Source organism: Falco cherrug, chromosome 3 (assembly GCF_023634085.1).
Source record: "Falco cherrug isolate bFalChe1 chromosome 3, bFalChe1.pri, whole genome shotgun sequence".
Lineage (NCBI taxonomy): Eukaryota > Metazoa > Chordata > Aves > Falconiformes > Falconidae > Falco > Falco cherrug.
In genome coordinates, this window is record NC_073699.1 from 999,266 (window position 1) to 1,020,879 (window position 21,614).

Genomic DNA, 21,614 nt, shown 5'->3' on the forward strand with positions numbered 1-21,614 from the left:
ATATTCCAAAAACACCCCATGCACAGCTCAACCGGGGAAGGTATCAGAAAGTAGTTCTTTGGTAATTTTTACATTTCTCCGGTAGGCATCTGAAAGACACCACAAAAGTTCTTCTACCTGCTTTCTGGGCTGAGATGGGGAACCGCTGAATTTTGGACTCGGCTGGTGACAAAATGTTCCAAACACACCCCATGCACAACTCCACCGGGAAAGGTACCAGAAAGCAATTCTTTGGTAGTTTTTACATTGCTCTGGTAGGCATCTGAAAGACACCACAAAATTTGTTCTTCCTGCTATCTGGGCTGAGATGTGGAAGCGCTGAATTTTGGACTCGGCTGGTGACAAAATGTTCCAAACACACCCCATGCACAACTCCACCAGGGAAGGTGCCAGACAGGAGTTCTCCTGGTAGTTTTTACATTGCTCTGGTAGGCAGCCGAAAGGCACCACAAAAGTTGTTCTACCTGCTTTCTGGGCTGAGATGGGGAACCGCTGACTTTTGGAGTCGGCTGGTGACAAAATGTTCCAAACACACCCCATGCACAATTCCACCGGGAAAGGTGCCAGAAAGCAATTCTTTGGTAGTTTTTACATTACTCCGGTAGGCATCTGAAAGGCACCACAAAAGTTGTTCTACCTGCTTTCTGGGCTGAGATGGGGAACCGCTGAATTTTGGAGTCGGCCGGTGACAAAATGTTCCAAACACACCCCATGCACAACTCCACCGGGGAAGGTGTCAGACAGGAGTTCTCTTGGTAGTTTTTACATTGTTCCGGTAGGCATCTGAAAGACACCACAAAAGTTGTTCTACCTGCTTCCTGGGCTGAAATGGGGAACCGCTGAATTTTGGACTCGGCCGGTGACAAAATGTTCCAAACACACCCCATGTACAACTCCACCGGGGAAGGTGCCAGAAAGCAGTTCTTTGGTAATTTTTACATTGCTCCAGTAGGCAGCTGAAAGGCACCACAAAAGTTGTTCTACCTGCTTTCTGGGCTGAGATGGGGAATGGCTGACTTTTGGAGTCGGCTGGTGACAAAGTGTTCCAAACACACCCCATGCACAACTCCACCGGGGAAGGTGCCAGAAAAGAGTTCTCTTGGTAGTTTTTACACTACCTTGGTAGGCATTTGAAAGGCACCACAAAAGTTGTTCTACCTGCTTTCTGGGCTGAGATGGGGAACCGCTGACTTTTGGACTCGGCCGGTGACAAAATGTTCCAAACACACCCCATGTACAACTCCACCGGGGAAGGTGCCAGACAGGAGTTCTCTTGGTACCTTTTACATTGCTCCGGTAGGCATCTGAAAGGCACCACAAAAGTTGTTCTACCTGCTTCCTGGGCTGAGATGGGGAACCGCTGAATTTTGGTCTCGGACGGTGACAAAATGTTCCAAACACACCCCATGTACAACTCCACCGGGGAAGGTGTCAGAAAGTAGTTCTTTGGTAATTTTTACATTTCTCCGGTAGGCATCTGAAAGACACCACAAAAGTTGTTCTACCTGCTTTCCCGGCTGAGATGGGGAACCGCTGAATTTTGGACTCGGCTGGTGACAAAATGTTCCAAACACACCCCATGCACAATTCCACCGGGGAAGGTGCCAGAAAGCAATTCTTTGGTAGTTTTTACATTGCTCCAGTAGGCATCTGAAAGGCACCACAAAAGTTGTTCTACCTGCTTTCTGGGCTGAGATGGGGAACCGCTGAATTTTGGACTCGGCTGGTGACAAAATGTTCCAAACACACCCCATGCACAACTCCACCGGGAAAGGTACCAGAAAGCAATTCTTTGGTAGTTTTTACATTGCTCTGGTAGGCATCTGAAAGACACCACAAAATTTGTTCTTCCTGCTATCTGGGCTGAGATGGGGAAGCGCTGAATTTTGGACTCGGCTGGTGACAAAATGTTCCAAACACACCCCATGCACAACTCCACCGGGGAAGGTGCCAGACAGGAGTTCTCTTGGTACTTTTTACATTGCTCCGGTAGGCAGCTGAAAGGCACCACAAAAGTTGTTCTACCTGCTTCCTGGGCTGAGATGGGGAACCGCTGAATTTTGGTCTCGGACGGTGACAAAATGTTCCAAACACACCCCATGTACAACTCCACCGGGGAAGGTGTCAGAAAGTAGTTCTTTGGTAGTTTTTACTTTTCTCCGGTAGGCATCTGAAAGACACCACAAAAGTTGTTCTACCTGCTTTCTGGGCTGAGATGGGGAACCGCTGAATTTTGGACTCGGCTGGTGACAAAATGTTCCAAACACATCCCATGCACAATTCCACCGGGAAAGGTGCCAGAAAGCAATTCTTTGGTAGTTTTTACATTGCTCCAGTAGGCATCTGAAAGGCACCACAAAAGTTGTTCTACCTGCTTTCTGGGCTGAGATGGGGAAGCGCTGAATTTTGGACTCGGCTGGTGACAAAATGTTCCAAACACACCCCATGCACAACTCCACCGGGGAAGGTGCCAGAAAAGAGTTCTCTTGGTAGTTTTTACACTACCTTGGTAGGCATTTGAAAGGCACCACAAAAGTTGTTCTACCTGCTTTCTGGGCTGAGATGGGGAGCTGCTGACTTTTGGAGTCGGCTGGTGACAAAATGTTCCAAACACACCCCATGCACAACTCCACCGGGGAAGGTGCCAGACAGGAGTTCTCTTGGTAGTTTTTACATTGTTCCGGTAGGCAGCTGAAAGACACCACAAAAGTTGTTCTACCTGCTTTCCCGGCTGAGATGGGGAACCGCTGACTTTTGGACTCGGCTGGTGACAAAATGTTCCAAACACACCCCATGCACAATTCCACCGGGAAAGGTGCCAGAAAGCAATTCTTTGGTAGGTATTACATTGCTCCGGTAGGCATCTGAAAGACACCACAAAAGTTGTTCTTCCTGCTATCTGGGCTGAGATGGGGAACAGCTGAATTTTGGACTCGGCTGGTGACAAAGTGTTCCAAACACACCCCATGCACAACTCCACCGGGGAAGGTGCAATAAAGAGTTCTCTTGGTAGTTTTTACACTACCTTGGTAGGCATTTGAAAGGCACCACAAAAGTTGTTCTACCTGCTTTCTGGGCTGAGATGGGGAACCGCTGAATTTTGGAGTCGGCTGGTGACAAAATGTTCCAAACACACCCCATACACAACTCCACCAGGGAAGGTGCCAGACAGGAGTTCTCCTGGTAGTTTTTACATTGCTCTGGTAGGCAGCTGAAAGGCACCACAAAAGTTGTTCTACCTGCTTTCTGGGCTGAGATGGGGAACCACTGAATTTTGGACTCGGCCGGTGACAAAATGTTCCAAACACACCCCATGCAAAACTCCACCAGGGAAGGTGCCAGACAGGAGTTCTCTTGGTAGTTTTTACATTGCTCCGGTAGGCAGCTGAAAGGCACCACAAAAGTTGTTCTACCTGCTTCCTGGGCTGAGATGGGGAACCGCTGAATTTTGGTCTCGGACGGTGACAAAATGTTCCAAACACACCCCATGTACAACTCCACCGGGGAAGGTGTCAGAAAGTAGTTCTTTGGTAGTTTTTACTTTTCTCCGGTAGGCATCTGAAAGGCACCACAAAAGTTGTTCTTCCTGCTTTCTGGGCTGAGATGGGGAACCGCTGACTTTTGGAGTCGGCTGGTGACAAAATGTTCCAAACACACCCCATGCACAATTCCACCGGGAAAGGTGCCAGAAAGCAATTCTTTGGTAGTTTTTACATTACTCCGGTAGGCATCTGAAAGGCACCACAAAAGTTGTTCTACCTGCTTTCTGGGCTGAGATGGGGAAGCGCTGAATTTTGGAGTCAGCCGGTGACAAAATGTTCCAAACACACCCCATGCACAACTCCACCGGGGAAGGTGTCAGACAGGAGTTCTCTTGGTAGTTTTTACATTGTTCCGGTAGGCATCTGAAAGACACCACAAAAGTTGTTCTACCTGCTTCCTGGGCTGAAATGGGGAACCGCTGAATTTTGGACTCGGCCGGTGACAAAATGTTCCAAACACACCCCATGTACAACTCCACCGGGGAAGGTGCCAGAAAGCAGTTCTTTGGTAATTTTTACATTGCTCCAGTAGGCAGCTGAAAGGCACCACAAAAGTTGTTCTTTCTGCTTTCTGGGCTGAGATGGGGAATGGCTGACTTTTGGAGTCGGCTGGTGACAAAGTGTTCCAAACACACCCCATGCACAACTCCACCGGGGAAGGTGCCAGAAAAGAGTTCTCTTGGTAGTTTTTACACTACCTTGGTAGGCATTTGAAAGGCACCACAAAAGTTTTTCTACCTGCTTTCTGGGCTGAGATGGGGAACCGCTGACTTTTGGAGTCGGCTGGTGACAAAATGTTCCAAACACACCCCATGTACAACTCCACCGGGGAAGGTGCCAGACAGGAGTTCTCTTGGTACCTTTTACATTGCTCCGGTAGGCATCTGAAAGGCACCACAAAAGTTGTTCTACCTGCTTCCTGGGCTGAGATGGGGAACCGCTGAATTTTGGTCTCGGACGGTGACAAAATGTTCCAAACACACCCCATGTACAACTCCACCGGGGAAGGTGTCAGAAAGTAGTTCTTTGGTAATTTTTACATTTCTCCGGTAGGCATCTGAAAGACACCACAAAAGTTGTTCTACCTGCTTTCCCGGCTGAGATGGGGAACCGCTGAATTTTGGACTCGGCTGGTGACAAAATGTTCCAAACACACCCCATGCACAATTCCACCGGGAAAGGTGCCAGAAAGCAATTCTTTGGTAGTTTTTACATTGCTCCAGTAGGCATCTGAAAGGCACCACAAAAGTTGTTCTACCTGCTTTCTGGGCTGAGATGGGGAACCGCTGAATTTTGGACTCCGCTGGTGACAAAATGTTCCAAACACACCCCATGCACAACTCCACCGGGGAAGGTGCCAGAAAAGAGTTCTCTTGGTAGTTTTTACACTACCTTGGTAGGCATTTGAAAGGCACCACAAAAGTTGTTCTACCTGCTTTCTGGGCTGAGATGGGGAACCGCTGACTTTTGGAGTCGGCTGGTGACAAAATATTCCAAAAACACCCCATGCACAGCTCAACCGGGGAAGGTATCAGAAAGTAGTTCTTTGGTAATTTTTACATTTCTCCGGTAGGCATCTGAAAGACACCACAAAAGTTCTTCTACCTGCTTTCTGGGCTGAGATGGGGAACCGCTGAATTTTGGACTCGGCTGGTGACAAAATGTTCCAAACACACCCCATGCACAACTCCACCGGGAAAGGTACCAGAAAGCAATTCTTTGGTAGTTTTTACATTGCTCTGGTAGGCATCTGAAAGACACCACAAAATTTGTTCTTCCTGCTATCTGGGCTGAGATGTGGAAGCGCTGAATTTTGGACTCGGCTGGTGACAAAATGTTCCAAACACACCCCATGCACAACTCCACCAGGGAAGGTGCCAGACAGGAGTTCTGTAGGTAGTTTTTACATTGCTCTGGTAGGCAGCCGAAAGGCACCACAAAAGTTGTTCTACCTGCTTTCTGGGCTGAGATGGGGAACCACTGAATTTTGGACTCGGCCGGTGACAAAATGTTCCAAACACACCCCATGCAAAACTCCACCGGGGAAGGTGCCAGAAAAGAGTTCTCTTGGTAGTTTTTACATTGCTCTGGTAGGCAGCTGAAAGGCACCACAAAAGTTGTTCTACCTGCTCCCTGGGCTGAGATGGGGAACCGCTGAATTTTGGAGTCGGCTTGTGACAAAATGTTCCAAACACACCCCATGCACAATTCCACCGGGAAAGGTGCCAGAAAGCAATTCTTTGGTAGTTTTTACATTGCTCCAGTAGGCATTTGAAAGGCACCACAAAAGTTGTTCTACCTGCTTTCTGGGCTGAGATGGGGAAGCGCTGAATTTTGGACTCGGCTGGTGACAAAATGTTCCAAACACACCCCATGCACAACTCCACCGGGGAAGGTGCCAGAAAAGAGTTCTCTTGGTAGTTTTTACACTACCTTGGTAGGCATTTGAAAGGCACCACAAAAGTTGTTCTACCTGCTTTCTGGGCTGAGATGGGGAACCGCTGACTTTTGGAGTCGGCTGGTGACAAAATGTTCCAAAAACACCCCATGCACAGCTCAACCGGGGAAGGTATCAGAAAGTAGTTCTTTGGTAATTTTTACATTTCTCTGGTAGGCATCTGAAAGACACCACAAAAGTTCTTCTACCTGCTTTCTGGGCTGAGATGGGGAACCGCTGAATTTTGGAGTCGGCCGGTGACAAAATGTTCCAAACACACCCCATGCACAACTCCACCGGGGAAGGTGTCAGACAGGAGTTCTCTTGGTAGTTTTTACATTGTTCCGGTAGGCATCTGAAAGACACCACAAAAGTTGTTCTACCTGCTTCCTGGGCTGAAATGGGGAACCGCTGACTTTTGGACTCGGCCGGTGACAAAATGTTCCAAACACACCCCATGTACAACTCCACCGGGGAAGGTGCCAGAAAGCAGTTCTTTGGTAATTATTACATTGCTCCGGTAGGCAGCTGAAAGGCACCACAAAAGTTGTTCTTTCTGCTTTCTGGGCTGAGATGGGGAATGGCTGACTTTTGGAGTCGGCTGGTGACAAAATGTTCCAAAAACACCCCATGCACAGCTCCACCGGGGAAGGTATCAGAAAGTAGTTCTTTGGTAATTTTTACATTTCTCCGGTAGGCATCTGAAAGACACCACAAAAGTTGTTCTACCTGCTTTCTGGGCTGAGATGGGGAACCGCTGAATTTTGGAGTCGGCTGGTGACAAAATGTTCCAAACACACCCCATGCACAATTCCACCGGGAAAGGTACCAGAAAGCAATTCTTTGGTAGTTTTTACATTGCTATGGTAGGCATCTGAAAGACACCACAAAAGTTGTTCTTCCTGCTATCTGGGCTGAGATGGGGAAGCGCTGAATTTTGGACTCGGCTGGTGACAAAGAGTTCCAAACACACCCCATGCACAACTCCACCGGGGAAGGTGCCAGAAAAGAGTTCTCTTGGTAGTTTTTACACTACCTTGGTAGGCATTTGAAAGGCACCACAAAAGTTGTTCTACCTGCTTTCTGGGCTGAGATGGGGAACCGCTGAATTTTGGAGTCGGCTGGTGACAAAATGTTCCAAACACACCCCATACACAACTCCACCAGGGAAGGTGCCAGACAGGAGTTCTGTAGGTAGTTTTTACATTGCTCTGGTAGGCAGCCGAAAGGCACCACAAAAGTTGTTCTACCTGCTTTCTGGGCTGAGATGGGGAACCACTGAATTTTGGACTCGGCTGGTGACAAAATGTTCCAAACACACCCCATGCAAAACTCCACCGGGGAAGGTGCCATACAGGAGTTCTCTTGGTACTTTTTACATTGCTCTGGTAGGTAGCTGAAAGGCACCACAAAAGTTGTTCTACCTGCTCCCTGGGCTGAGATGGGGAACCGCTGAATTTTGGACTCCGCTGGTGACAAAATGTTCCAAACACACCCCATGCACAACTCCACCGGGGAAGGTGCCAGAAAAGAGTTCTCTTGGTAGTTTTTACACTACCTTGGTAGGCATTTGAAAGGCACCACAAAAGTTGTTCTACCTGCTTTCTGGGCTGAGATGGGGAACCGCTGAATTTTGGAGTCGGCTGGTGACAAAATGTTCCAAACACACCCCATACACAACTCCACCAGGGAAGGTGCCAGACAGGAGTTCTGTAGGTAGTTTTTACATTGCTCTGGTAGGCAGCCGAAAGGCACCACAAAAGTTGTTCTACCTGCTTTCTGGGCTGAGATGGGGAACCACTGAATTTTGGACTCGGCTGGTGACAAAATGTTCCAAACACACCCCATGCAAAACTCCACCGGGGAAGGTGCCATACAGGAGTTCTCTTGGTACTTTTTACATTGCTCTGGTAGGTAGCTGAAAGGCACCACAAAAGTTGTTCTACCTGCTCCCTGGGCTGAGATGGGGAACCGCTGAATTTTGGACTCGGCTGGTGACAAAATGTTCCAAACACACCCCATGCACAACTCCACCGGGGAAGGTGCCAGAAAAGAGTTCTCTTGGTAGTTTTTACACTACCTTGGTAGGCATTTGAAAGGCACCACAAAAGTTGTTCTACCTGCTTTCTGGGCTGAGATGGGGAACCGCTGACTTTTGGAGTCGGCTGGTGACAAAATGTTCCAAAAACACCCCATGCACAACTCCACCGGGGAAGGTGCCAGAAAAGAGTTCTTTGGTAATTTTTACATTTCTCCGGTAGGCATCTGAAAGACACCACAAAAGTTGTTCTACCTGCTTTCTGGGCTGAGATGGGGAACCGCTGAATTTTGGAGTCGGCCGGTGACAAAATGTTCCAAACACACCCCATGCACAACTCCACCGGGGAAGGTGTCAGACAGGAGTTCTCTTGGTAGTTTTTACATTGTTCCGGTAGGCATCTGAAAGACACCACAAAAGTTGTTCTACCTGCTTTCTGGGCTGAAATGGGGAACCGCTGACTTTTGGACTCGGCCGGTGACAAAATGTTCCAAACACACCCCATGTACAACTCCACCGGGGAAGGTGCCAGAAAGCAGTTCTTTGGTAATTATTACATTGCTCCGGTAGGCAGCTGAAAGGCACCACAAAAGTTGTTCTTTCTGCTTTCTGGGCTGAGATGGGGAATGGCTGACTTTTGGAGTCGGCTGGTGACAAAATGTTCCAAAAACACCCCATGCACAACTCCACCGGGGAAGGTGCCAGACAGGAGTTCTTTGGTAATTTTTACATTTCTCCGGTAGGCATCTGAAAGACACCACAAAAGTTGTTCTACCTGCTTTCTGGGCTGAGATGGGGAACCGCTGAATTTTGGAGTCGGCTGGTGACAAAATGTTCCAAACACACCCCATGCACAATTCCACCGGGAAAGGTACCAGAAAGCAATTCTTTGGTAGTTTTTACATTGCTCCGGTAGGCATCTGAAAGACACCACAAAAGTTGTTCTTCCTGCTATCTGGGCTGAGATGGGGAAGCGCTGAATTTTGGACTCGGCTGGTGACAAAGAGTTCCAAACACACCCCATGCACAACTCCACCGGGGAAGGTGCCAGACAGGAGTTCTCTTGGTAGTTTTTACACTACCTTGGTAGGCAGCTGAAAGGCACCACAAAAGTTGTTCTACCTGCTTTCTGGGCTGAGATGGGGAACCACTGAATTTTGGACTCGGCTGGTGACAAAATGTTCCAAACACACCCCATGCAAAACTCCACCGGGGAAGGTGCCATACAGGAGTTCTCTTGGTACTTTTTACATTGCTCTGGTAGGTAGCTGAAAGGCACCACAAAAGTTGTTCTTCCTGCTCCCTGGGCTGAGATGGGGAACCGCTGAATTTTGGTCTCGGACGGTGACAAAATGTTCCAAACACACCCCATGTACAACTCCACCGGGGAAGGTGTCAGAAAGTAGTTCTTTGGTAATTTTTACATTTCTCCGGTAGGCATCTGAAAGACACCACAAAAGTTGTTCTACCTGCTTTCCCGGCTGAGATGGGGAACCGCTGAATTTTGGACTCGGCTGGTGACAAAATGTTCCAAACACACCCCATGCACAATTCCACCGGGAAAGGTGCCAGAAAGCAATTCTTTGGTAGTTTTTACATTGCTCTGGTAGGCATCTGAAAGACACCACAAAAGTTGTTCTTCCTGCTATCTGGGCTGAGATGGGGAAGCGCTGAATTTTGGACTCGGCTGGTGACAAAGTGTTCCAAACACACCCCATGCACAACTCCACCGGGGAAGGTGCCAGAAAAGAGTTCTCTTGGTAGTTTTTACACTACCTTGGTAGGCATTTGAAAGGCACCACAAAAGTTGTTCTACCTGCTTTCTGGGCTGAGATGGGGAAGCGCTGAATTTTGGACTCGGCTGGTGACAAAATGTTCCAAACACACCCCATGCACAACTCCACCGGGGAAGGTGCCAGACAGGAGTTCTGTTGGTAGTTTTTACACTACCTTGGTAGGCAGCTGAAAGGCACCACAAAAGTTGTTCTACCTGCTTTCTGGGCTGAGATGGGGAACCGCTGAATTTTGGACTCGGCTGGTGACAAAATGTTCCAAACACAGCCCATGCACAACTCCACCGGGGAAGGTGCCAGACAGGAGTTCTGTTGGTCATTTTTAAATTGCTCTGGTAGGCATCTGAAAGGCGCCACAAAAGGTGTTCTAACTGCTTTCTGGGCTGAGGTGGGGAAGCGCTGACTTTTGGACTCGGCTGGTGACAAAATGTTCCAAACACACCCCATGCACAACTCCACCGGGGAAGGTGCCAGACAGGAGTTCTCCTGGTAGTTTTTACATTGCTCTGATAGGCAGCTGAAAGACACCAGAAAAGTTGTTCTACCTGCTTTCTGGGCTCAGGTGGGGAACGGCTGACTTTAGACTCAGCTGGAGACTGTTCGAAAGCACACCCCATGCACAACTCCACCAGGGAAGGTGCCAGAAAGGAGTTCTGTTGGTAGTTCTTACACTGCCCCGGTAGCCAGATGAAAGGCACCACAAAAGTTGTTCTACTTCTTTCTGGGCTGAGGTGGGGAACTGCTGACTTTTGGACTCGGCTGGTGACAAAATGTTCCAAACACACCCCATGCACAACTCCACCGGGGAAGGTGCCAGACAGGAGTTCTCTTAATAGTTTTTACACTACCTTGGTAGGCATCTGAAAGGCACCACAAAAGTTGTTCTACCTGCTTTCTGGGCTGAGATGGGGAACCGCTGAATTTTGGACTCGGCTGGTGACAAAGTGTTCCAAACACAGCCCATGCACAACTCCACCGGGGAACGATACAGGAAGGAATTCTTGTGGTACTTCTCACACTGCCTTGGGAGCCAAATGAAAGGCACCACAAAAGTAGGGCTACCTGCTTTCTGGGCTGAGATGGGGAACCGCTGAATTTTGGACTCGGCTGGAGACAAAATGTTCCAAGGAACACCTCATGCACAACTCCACCGGGGAAGGTGCCAGAAAGGAGTTCGGTTGGTAGTTTTTACACTGCCCCGGTAGGCAGCTGAAAGAAACCACACAAGTTGTTCTACCTGCTTTCTGGGCTTAGATGGGGTACTGCTGACTTTTATACTCGGCTGGAGACAAAATGTTCCAAACACACCCCATGCACAACTCCACCGGGGAAGGTGCCAGAAAGCAGTTCTTTGGTAATTATTACATTGCTCCGGTAGGCAGCTGAAAGGCACCACAAAAGTTGTTCTTCCTGCTATCTGGGCTGAGATGGGGAAGCGCTGAATTTTGGACTCGGCTGGTGACAAAGTGTTCCAAACACACCCCATGCACAACTCCACCGGGGAAGGTGCCAGACAGGAGTTCTCTTAATAGTTTTTACACTACCTTGGTAGGCATCTGAAAGGCACCACAAAAGTTGTTCTACCTGCTTTCTGGGCTGAGATGGGGAACCGCTGAATTTTGGACTCGGCTGGTGACAAAGTGTTCCAAACACAGCCCATGCACAACTCCACCGGGGAACGATACAGGAAGGAATTCTTGTGGTACTTCTCACACTGCCTTGGGAGCCAAATGAAAGGCACCACAAAAGTAGGGCTACCTGCTTTCTGGGCTGAGATGGGGAACCGCTGAATTTTGGACTCGGCTGGAGACAAAATGTTCCAAGGAACACCTCATGCACAACTCCACCGGGGAAGGTGCCAGAAAGGAGTTCGGTTGGTAGTTTTTACACTGCCCCGGTAGGCAGCTGAAAGAAACCACACAAGTTGTTCTACCTGCTTTCTGGGCTTAGATGGGGTACTGCTGACTTTTATACTCGGCTGGAGACAAAATGTTCCAAACACACCCCATGCACAACTCCACCGGGGAAGGTGCCAGAAAGCAGTTCTTTGGTAATTATTACATTGCTCCGGTAGGCAGCTGAAAGGCACCACAAAAGTTGTTCTTCCTGCTATCTGGGCTGAGATGGGGAAGCGCTGAATTTTGGACTCGGCTGGTGACAAAGTGTTCCAAACACACCCCATGCACAACTCCACCGGGGAAGGTGCCAGAAAAGAGTTCTCTTGGTAGTTTTTACACTACCTTGGTAGGCATTTGAAAGGCACCACAAAAGTTGTTCTACCTGCTTTCTGGGCTGAGATGGGGAAGCGCTGAATTTTGGACTCGGCTGGTGACAAAATGTTCCAAACACACCCCATGCACAACTCCACCGGGGAAGGTGCCAGACAGGAGTTCTGTTGGTAGTTTTTACACTACCTTGGTAGGCAGCTGAAAGGCACCACAAAAGTTGTTCTACCTGCTTTCTGGGCTGAGATGGGGAACCGCTGAATTTTGGACTCGGCTGGTGACAAAATGTTCCAAACACAGCCCATGCACAACTCCACCGGGGAAGGTGCCAGACAGGAGTTCTGTTGGTAATTTTTAAATTGCTCTGGTAGGCATCTGAAAGGCGCCACAAAAGGTGTTCTAACTGCTTTCTGGGCTGAGGTGGGGAACCGCTGACTTTTGGACTCGGCTGGTGACAAAATGTTCCAAACACACCCCATGCACAACTCCACCGGGGAAGGTGCCAGACAGGAGTTCTCCTGGTAGTTTTTACATTGCTCTGATAGGCAGCTGAAAGACACCAGAAAAGTTGTTCTACCTGCTTTCTGGGCTCAGGTGGGGAACGGCTGACTTTAGACTCAGCTGGAGACTGTTCGAAAGCACACCCCATGCACAACTCCACCAGGGAAGGTGCCAGAAAGGAGTTCTGTTGGTAGTTCTTACACTGCCCCGGTAGCCAGATGAAAGGCACCACAAAAGTTGTTCTACTTCTTTCTGGGCTGAGGTGGGGAACTGCTGACTTTTGGACTCGGCTGGTGACAAAATGTTCCAAACACACCCCATGCACAACTCCACCGGGGAAGGTGCCAGACAGGAGTTCTCTTAATAGTTTTTACACTACCTTGGTAGGCATCTGAAAGGCACCACAAAAGTTGTTCTACCTGCTTTCTGGGCTGAGATGGGGAACCACTGAATTTTGGACTCGGCTGGTGACAAAGTGTTCCAAACACAGCCCATGCACAACTCCACCGGGGAACGATACAGGAAGGAATTCTTGTGGTACTTCTCACACTGCCTTGGGAGCCAAATGAAAGGCACCACAAAAGTAGGGCTACCTGCTTTCTGGGCTGAGATGGGGAACCGCTGAATTTTGGACTCGGCTGGAGACAAAATGTTCCAAGGAACACCTCATGCACAACTCCACCGGGGAAGGTGCCAGAAAGGAGTTCGGTTGGTAGTTTTTACACTGCCCCGGTAGGCAGCTGAAAGAAACCACACAAGTTGTTCTACCTGCTTTCTGGGCTTAGATGGGGTACTGCTGACTTTTATACTCGGCTGGAGACAAAATGTTCCAAACACACCCCATGCACAACTCCACCGGGGAAGGTGCCAGAAAGCAGTTCTTTGGTAATTATTACATTGCTCCGGTAGGCAGCTGAAAGGCACCACAAAAGTTGTTCTACCTGCTTTCTGGGCTGAGATGGATAAGCGCTATATTTTGGACTCGGCTGGTGACAAAGTGTTCCAAACACACCCCATGCACAACTCCACCGGGGAAGGTGCCAGAAAAGAGTTCTCTTGGTAGTTTTTACACTACCTTGGTAGGCATCTGAAAGGCACCACAAAAGTTGTTCTACCTGCTTTCTGGGCTGAGATGGGGAAGCGCAGACTTTTGGACTCGGCTGGTGACAAAATGTTCCAAAAACACCCCATGCACAACTCCACTAGGGAAGGTGCCAGAAAGGAGTTCTGTTGATAGATTTTACACTACCTTGGCAGGCATTTGAAAGTCACCACAAAAGTTTTTCTACCTGCTTTCTGGGCTGAGATGGGGAATCGCTGAATTTTGGACTCGGCTGGTGACAAAATGTTCCAAACACACCCCATGCACAACTCCACCGGGGAAGGTGCCAGACAGGAGTTCTCTTAGTAGTTTTTACATTGCTCTGGTAGGCACCTGAAAGACACCACAAAAGTTGTTCTACCTGCTTTCCCGGCTGAGATGGGGAACCGCTGAATTTTGGACTCGGCTGGTGACAAAATATTCCAAACACACCCCATGCACAACTCCACCGGGGAAGGTGCCAGACAGGAGTTCTCTTGGTACTTTTTACATTGCTCCGGTAGGCAGCTGAAAGGCACCACAAAAGTTGTTCTACCTGTTCCTGGGCTGAGATGGGGAAGCGCTGAATTTTGGACTCGGCCGGTGACAAAATGTTCCAAACACACCCCATGCACAACTCCACCAGGGAAGGTGCCAGACAGGAGTTCTCCTGGTAGTTTTTACATTGCTCTGGTAGGCAGCCGAAAGGCACCACAAAAGTTATTCTACCTGCTTTCTGGGCTGAGATGGGGAACCGCTGAATTTTGGAGTCGGCCGGTGACAAAATGTTCCAAACACACCCCATGCACAACTCCACCGGGGAAGGTGCCAGACAGGAGTTCTCTGGTACATTTTACATTGCTCCGGTAGGCAGCTGAAAGGCACCACAAAAGTTGTTCTACCTGCTTTCTGGGCTGAGATGGGGAACCGCTGAATTTTGGACTCGGCTGGTGACAAAATGTTCCAAACACACCCCATGCACAACTCCACTAGAGAAGGTGCCAGAATGGAGTTCTCTTGGTAGTTTTTACACTACCTTTGTAGGCAGCTGAAAGGCACCATAAACGTTCTACCTGCTTTCTGGGCTAGAGATGGGGAACCGCTGAATTTTGGACTCGGCTGGTGACAAAATGTTCCAAACACAGCCCATGCAAAACGCCACCGGGGAAGGTGCCAGAAAGCAATTCTTTGGTAGTTTTTACATTGCTCCGGTAGGCATCTGAAAGGCACCACAAAAGTTGTTCTACCTGCTTTCTGGGCTGAGATGGGGAAGCGCTGACTTTTGGAGTCGGCTGGTGACAAAATGTTCCAAACACACCCCATGCACAACTCCACCGGGGAAGGTGCCAGACAGGAGTTCTCCTGGTAGTTTTTACAATACCTTGGTAGGCATCTGAAAGACACCGCAAAAGTTGTTCTTCCTGCTATCTGGGCTGAGATGGGGAACCACTGAATTTTGGACTCGGCTGGTGAAAAAGAGTTCCAAACACACCCCATGCACAACTCCACCGGGGAAGGTGCCAGAAAAGAGTTCTCTTGGTAGTTTTTACACTACCTTGGTAGGCATTTGAAAGGCACCACAAAAGTTGTTCTACCTGCTTTCTGGGCTGAGATGGGGAACCACTGAATTTTGGACTCGGCCGGTGACAAAATGTTCCAAACACACCCCATGAAAAACTCCACCAGGGAAGGTGCCATACAAGAGTTCTCTTGGTACTTTTTACATTGCTCCGGTAGGCAGCTGAAAGGCACCACAAAAGTTGTTCTACCTGCTTCCTGGGCTGAGATGGGGAACCGCTGAATTTTGGTCTCGGACGGTGACAAAATGTTCCAAACACACCCCATGTACAACTCCACCGGGGAAGGTGCCAGAAAGTAGTTCTTTGGTAATTTTTACATTTCTCCGGTAGGCATCTGAAAGACACCACAAAAGTTGTTCTACCTGCTTTCTGGGCTGAGATGGGGAACCGCTGAATTTTGGACTCGGCTGGTGACAAAATGTTCCAAACACACCCCATGCACAACTCCACCGGGGAAGGTGCCAGACAGGAGTTCTCTTAATAGTTTTTACACTACCTTGGTAGGCATCTGAAAGACACCACAAAAGTTGTTCTTCCTGCTATCTGGGCTGAGATGGGGAAGCGCTGAATTTTGGAGTCGGCTGGTGACAAAGTGTTCCAAACACACCCCATGCACAACTCCACCGGGGAAGGTGCCAGAAAAGAGTTCTCTTGGTAGTTTTTACACTACCTTGGTAGGCATTTGAAAGGCACCACAAAAGTTGTTCTACCTGCTTTCTGGGCTGAGATGGGGAACCGCTGAATTTTGGAGTCGGCCGGTGACAAAATGTTCCAAACACACCCCATACACAACTCCACCAGGGAAGGTGCCAGACAGGAGTTCTCTTGGTAGTTTTTACATTGCTCTGGTAGGCAGCTGAAAGGCACCACAAAAGTTGTTCTACCTGCTTTCTGGGCTGAGATGGGGAACCACTGAATTTTGGACTGGGCCGGTGAAAAAATGTTCCAAACACACCCCATGCCCAATTCCACCGGGAAAGGTGCCAGAAAGCAATTCTTTGGTAGTTTTTACATTACCTTGGTAGGCATCTGAAAGACACCACAAAAGTTGTTCTACCTGCTTTCTGGGCTGAGATGGGGAACCGCTGACTTTTGGACTCGGCTGGTGACAAAATGTTCCAAACACACCCCATGCACAACTCCACCGGGGAAGGTGTCAGACAGGAGTTCTCTTGATAGTTTTTACATTGCTCTGGTAGGCACCTGAAAGACACCACAAAAGTTGTTCTACCTGCTTTCTGGGCTGAGATGGGGAACCGCTGAATTTTGGACTCAGCTGGTGACAAAATATTCCAAACACACCCCATGCACAACTCCACCGGGGAAGGTGCCAGACAGGAGTTCTCTTGGTAGTTTTTACATTGTTCCGGTAGGCGTTTGAAAGGCACCACAAAAGTTGTTCTACCTGCTTTCTGGGCTGAGATGGGGAACCGCTGAATTTTGGAGTCGGCTGGTGACAAAATGTTCCAAACACACCCCATACACAACTCCACCAGGGAAGGTGCCAGACAGGAGTTCTCCTGGTAGTTTTTACACTACCTTGGTAGGCATTTGAAAGGCACCACAAAAGTTGTTCTACCTGCTTTCTGGGCTGAGATGGGGAACGGCTGACTTTTGGAGTCGGCTGGTGACAAAATGTTCCAAAAACACCCCATGCACAACTCCACCGGGGAAGGTGCCAGACAGGAGTTCTCTTGGTAGTTTTTACATTGTTCCGGTAGGCAGCTGAAAGACACCACAAAAGTTGTTCTACCTGCTTCCTGGGCTGAGATGGGGAACCGCTGAATTTTGGCCTCGGCCGGTGACAAAATGTTCCAAACACACCCCATGTACAACTCCACCGGGGAAGGTATCAGAAAGTAGTTCTTTGGTAATTTTTACATTTCTCCGGTAGGCATCTGAAAGACACCGCAAAAGTTGTTCTACCTGCTTTCTGGGCTGAGATGGGGAACCGCTGAATTTTGGAGTCGGCTGGTGACAAAATGTTCCAAAAACACCCCATGCACAATTCCACCGGGAAAGGTGCCAGAAAGCAATTCTTTGGTAGTTTTTACATTGCTCCGGTAGGCATCTGAAAGGCACCACAAAAGTTGTTATACCTGCTTTCTGGGCTGAGATGGGGAACCGCTGAATTTTGGACTCGGCTGGTGACAAAATGTTCCAAACACACCCCATGCACAACTCCACCGGGGAAGGTGCCAGACAGGAGTTCTCTTAGTAGTTTTTACACTACCTTGGTAGGCATTTGAAAGGCACCACAAAAGTTGTTCTACCTGCTTTCTGGGCTGAGATGGGGAACCGCTGAATTTTGGTCTCGGACGGTGAAAAAATGTTCCAAACACACCCCATGTACAACTCCACCGAGGAAGGTGTCAGAAAGTAGTTCTTTGGTAATTTTTACATTTCTCCGGTAGGCATCTGAAAGACACCACAAAAGTTGTTCTACCTGCTTTCTGGGCTGAGATGGGGAACCGCTGAATTTTGGACTCGGCTGGTGACAAAATGTTCCAAACACACCCCATGCACAACTCCACCGGGGAAGGTGCCAGACAGGAGTTCTCTTAATAGTTTTTACACTACCTTGGTAGGCAGCTGAAAGGCACCACAAAAGTTGTTCTACCTGCTTTCTGGGCTGAGATGGGGAAGCGCTGAATTTTGGACTCGGCCGGTGACAAAATGTTCCAAACACACCCCATGCACAACTCCACCGGGGAAGGTGTCAGACAGGAGTTCTCTTGATAGTTTTTACATTGCTCTGGTAGGCACCTGAAAGACACCACAAAAGTTGTTCTACCTTCTTTCTGGGCTGAGATGGGGAACCGCTGAATTTTGGACTCAGCTGGTGACAAAATGTTCCAAACACACCCCATGCACAACTCCACCGGGGAAGGTGCCAGACAGGAGTTCTGTTGGTAGTTTTTACACTACCTTGGTAGGCATCTGAAAGATTCCACAAAACTTGTTCTACCTGCTATCTGGGCTGAGATGGGGAAGCGCTGAATTTTGGAGTCGGCTGGTGACAAAGTGTTCCAAACACACCCCATGCACAACTCCACCGGGGAAGGTGCCAGACAGGAGTTCTCTTGGTAGTTTTTACATTGTTCCGGTAGGCAGCTGAAAGACACCACAAAAGTTGTTCTACCTGCTTCCTGGGCTGAGATGGGGAACCGCTGAATTTTGGCCTCGGCCGGTGACAAAATGTTCCAAACACACCCCATGTACAACTCCACCGGGGAAGGTATCAGAAAGTAGTTCTTTGGTAATTTTTACATTTCTCCGGTAGGCATCTGAAAGACACCGCAAAAGTTGTTCTACCTGCTTTCTGGGCTGAGATGGGGAACCGCTGAATTTTGGACTCGGCTGGTGACAAAGTGTTCCAAACACACCCCATGCACAACTCCACCGGGGAAGGTGCCAGACAGGAGTTCTCTTAATAGTTTTTACACTACCTTGGTAGGCATCTGAAAGACACCACAAAAGTTGTTCTTCCTGCTATCTGGGCTGAGATGGGGAAGCGCTGAATTTTGGACTCGGCTGGTGACAAAGTGTTCCAAACACACCCCATGCACAACTCCACCAGGGAAGGTGCCAGACAGGAGTTCTCTTAATAGTTTTTACACTACCTTGGTAGGCATTTGAAAGGCACCACAAAAGTTGTTCTACCTGCTTTCTGGGCTGAGATGGGGAACCGCTGTATTTTGGACTCGGCTGGTGACAAAATGTTCCAAACACACCCCATACACAACTCCACCAGGGAAGGTGCCAGACAGGAGTTCTCCTGGTAGTTTTTACATTGCTCCGGTAGGCAGCTGAAAGGCACCACAAAAGTTGTTCTACCTGCTTTCTGGGCTGAGATGGGGAACCACTGAATTTTGGACTCGGCCGGTGACAAAATGTTCCAAACACACCCCATGCACAATTCCACCGGGGAAGGTGCCAGAAAGCAATTCTTTGGTAGTTTTTACATTGCTCCGGTAGGCATCTGAAAGGCACCACAAAAGTTGTTCTACCTGCTTTCTGGGCTGAGATGGGGAACCGCTGAATTTTGGAGTCGGCCGGTGACAAAATGTTCCAAACACACCCCATGCACAACTCCACCGGGGAAGGTGTCAGACAGGAGTTCTCTTGGTAGTTTTTACATTGTTCCGGTAGGCATCTGAAAGACACCACAAAAGTTGTTCTACCTGCTTCCTGGGCTGAAATGGGGAACCGCTGACTTTTGGACTCGGCCGGTGACAAAATGTTCCAAACACACCCCATGTACAACTCCACCGGGGAAGGTGCCAGAAAGCAGTTCTTTGGTAATTTTTACATTGCTCCGGTAGGCAGCTGAAAGGCACCACAAAAGTTGTTCTTTCTGCTTTCTGGGCTGAGATGGGGAACCGCTGACTTTTGGAGTCGGCTGGTGACAAAATGTTCCAAACACACCCCATGCACAACTCCACCGGGGAAGGTGCCAGACAGGAGTTCTCCTGGTAGTTTTTACACTACCTTGGTAGGCATTTGAAAGGCACCACAAAAGTTGTTCTACCTGCTTTCTGGGCTGAGATGGGGAACCGCTGAATTTTGGACTCGGCTGGTGACAAAATGTTCCAAACACACCCCATGCACAACTCCACCGGGGAAGGCGCCAGACAAGAGTTCTCTTGATAGTTTTTACATTGCTCTGGTAGGCACCTGAAAGACACCACAAAAGTTGTTCTACCTGCTTTCTGGGCTGAGATGGGGAACCGCTGACTTTTGGACTCAGCTGGTGACAAAATATTCCAAACACACCCCATGCACAACTCCACTGGGGAAGGTGCCAGACAGGAGTTCTCCTGGTAGTTTTTACACTACCTTGGTAGGCGTTTGAAAGGCACCACAAAAGTTGTTCTACCTGCTTTCTGGGCTGAGATGGGGAACCGCTGAATTTTGGACTCGGCTGGTGACAAAATGTTCCAAAAACATCCCATGCACAACTCCACCGGGGAAGGTGCCAGAAAGGAGTTCTGTTGGTAGTTTTTACATTGCTCTGGTAGGCAGCTGAAAGGCACCACAAAAGTTGTTCTACCTGCTTTCTGGGCTGAGATGGGGAACCGCTGACTTTTGGACTCGGCCGGTGACAAAATGTTCCAAACACACCCCATGCACAACTCCACCGGGGAAGGTGCCAGACAGGAGTTCTCTTGGTACCTTTTACATTGCTCTGGTAGGCACCTGAAAGACACCACAAAAGTTGTTCTACCTGCTTTCTGGGCTGAGATGGGGAACCGCTGAATTTTGGACTCGGCTGGTGACAAAATGTTCCAAACACACCCCATGCACAACTCCACCGGGGAAGGTGCCAGACAGGAGTTCTCTTAATAGTTTTTACACTACCTTGGTAGGCAGCTGAAAGGCACCACAAAAGTTGTTCTACCTGCTTTCTGGGCTGAGATGGGGAAGCGCTGAATTTTGGACTCGGCCGGTGACAAAATGTTCCAAACACACCCCATGCACAACTCCACCGGGGAAGGTGTCAGACAGGAGTTCTCTTGATAGTTTTTACATTGCTCTGGTAGGCACCTGAAAGACACCACAAAAGTTGTTCTACCTTCTTTCTGGGCTGAGATGGGGAACCGCTGAATTTTGGACTCAGCTGGTGACAAAATGTTCCAAACACACCCCATGCACAACTCCACCGGGGAAGGTGCCAGACAGGAGTTCTGTTGGTAGTTTTTACACTACCTTGGTAGGCGTTTGAAAGGCACCACAAAAGTTGTTCTTCCTGCTTTCTGGGCTGAGATGGGGAACCGCTGAATTTTGGACTCGGCTGGTGACAAAATGTTCCAAACACACCCCATACACAACTCCACCAGGGAAGGTGCCAGACAGGAGTTCTCCTGGTAGTTTTTACATTGCTCTGGTAGGCAGCTGAAAGGCACCACAAAAGTTGTTCTACCTGCTTTCTGGGCTGAGATGGGGAACCGCTGACTTTTGGACTCGGCCGGTGACAAAATGTTCCAAACACACCCCATGCACAACTCCACCGGGGAAGGTGCCAGACAGGAGTTCTCTGGTACTTTTTACATTGCTCCGGTAGGCAGCTGAAAGGCACCACAAAAGTTGTTCTACCTGCTTTCTGGGCTGAGATGGGGAACCGCTGAATTTTGGTCTCGGACGGTGACAAAATGTTCCAAACACACCCCATGTACAACTCCACCGGGGAAGGTGTCAGAAAGTAGTTCTTTGGTAATTTTTACATTTCTCCGGTAGGCACCTGAAAGGCACCACAAAAGTTGTTCTACCTGCTTTCTGGGCTGAGATGGGGAACCGCTGAATTTTGGACTCGGCTGGTGACAAAATGTTCCAAACACACCCCATGCACAATTCCACCGGGGAAGGTGCCAGAAAGCAATTCTTTGGTAGTTTTTACATTGCTCCGGTAGGCATCTG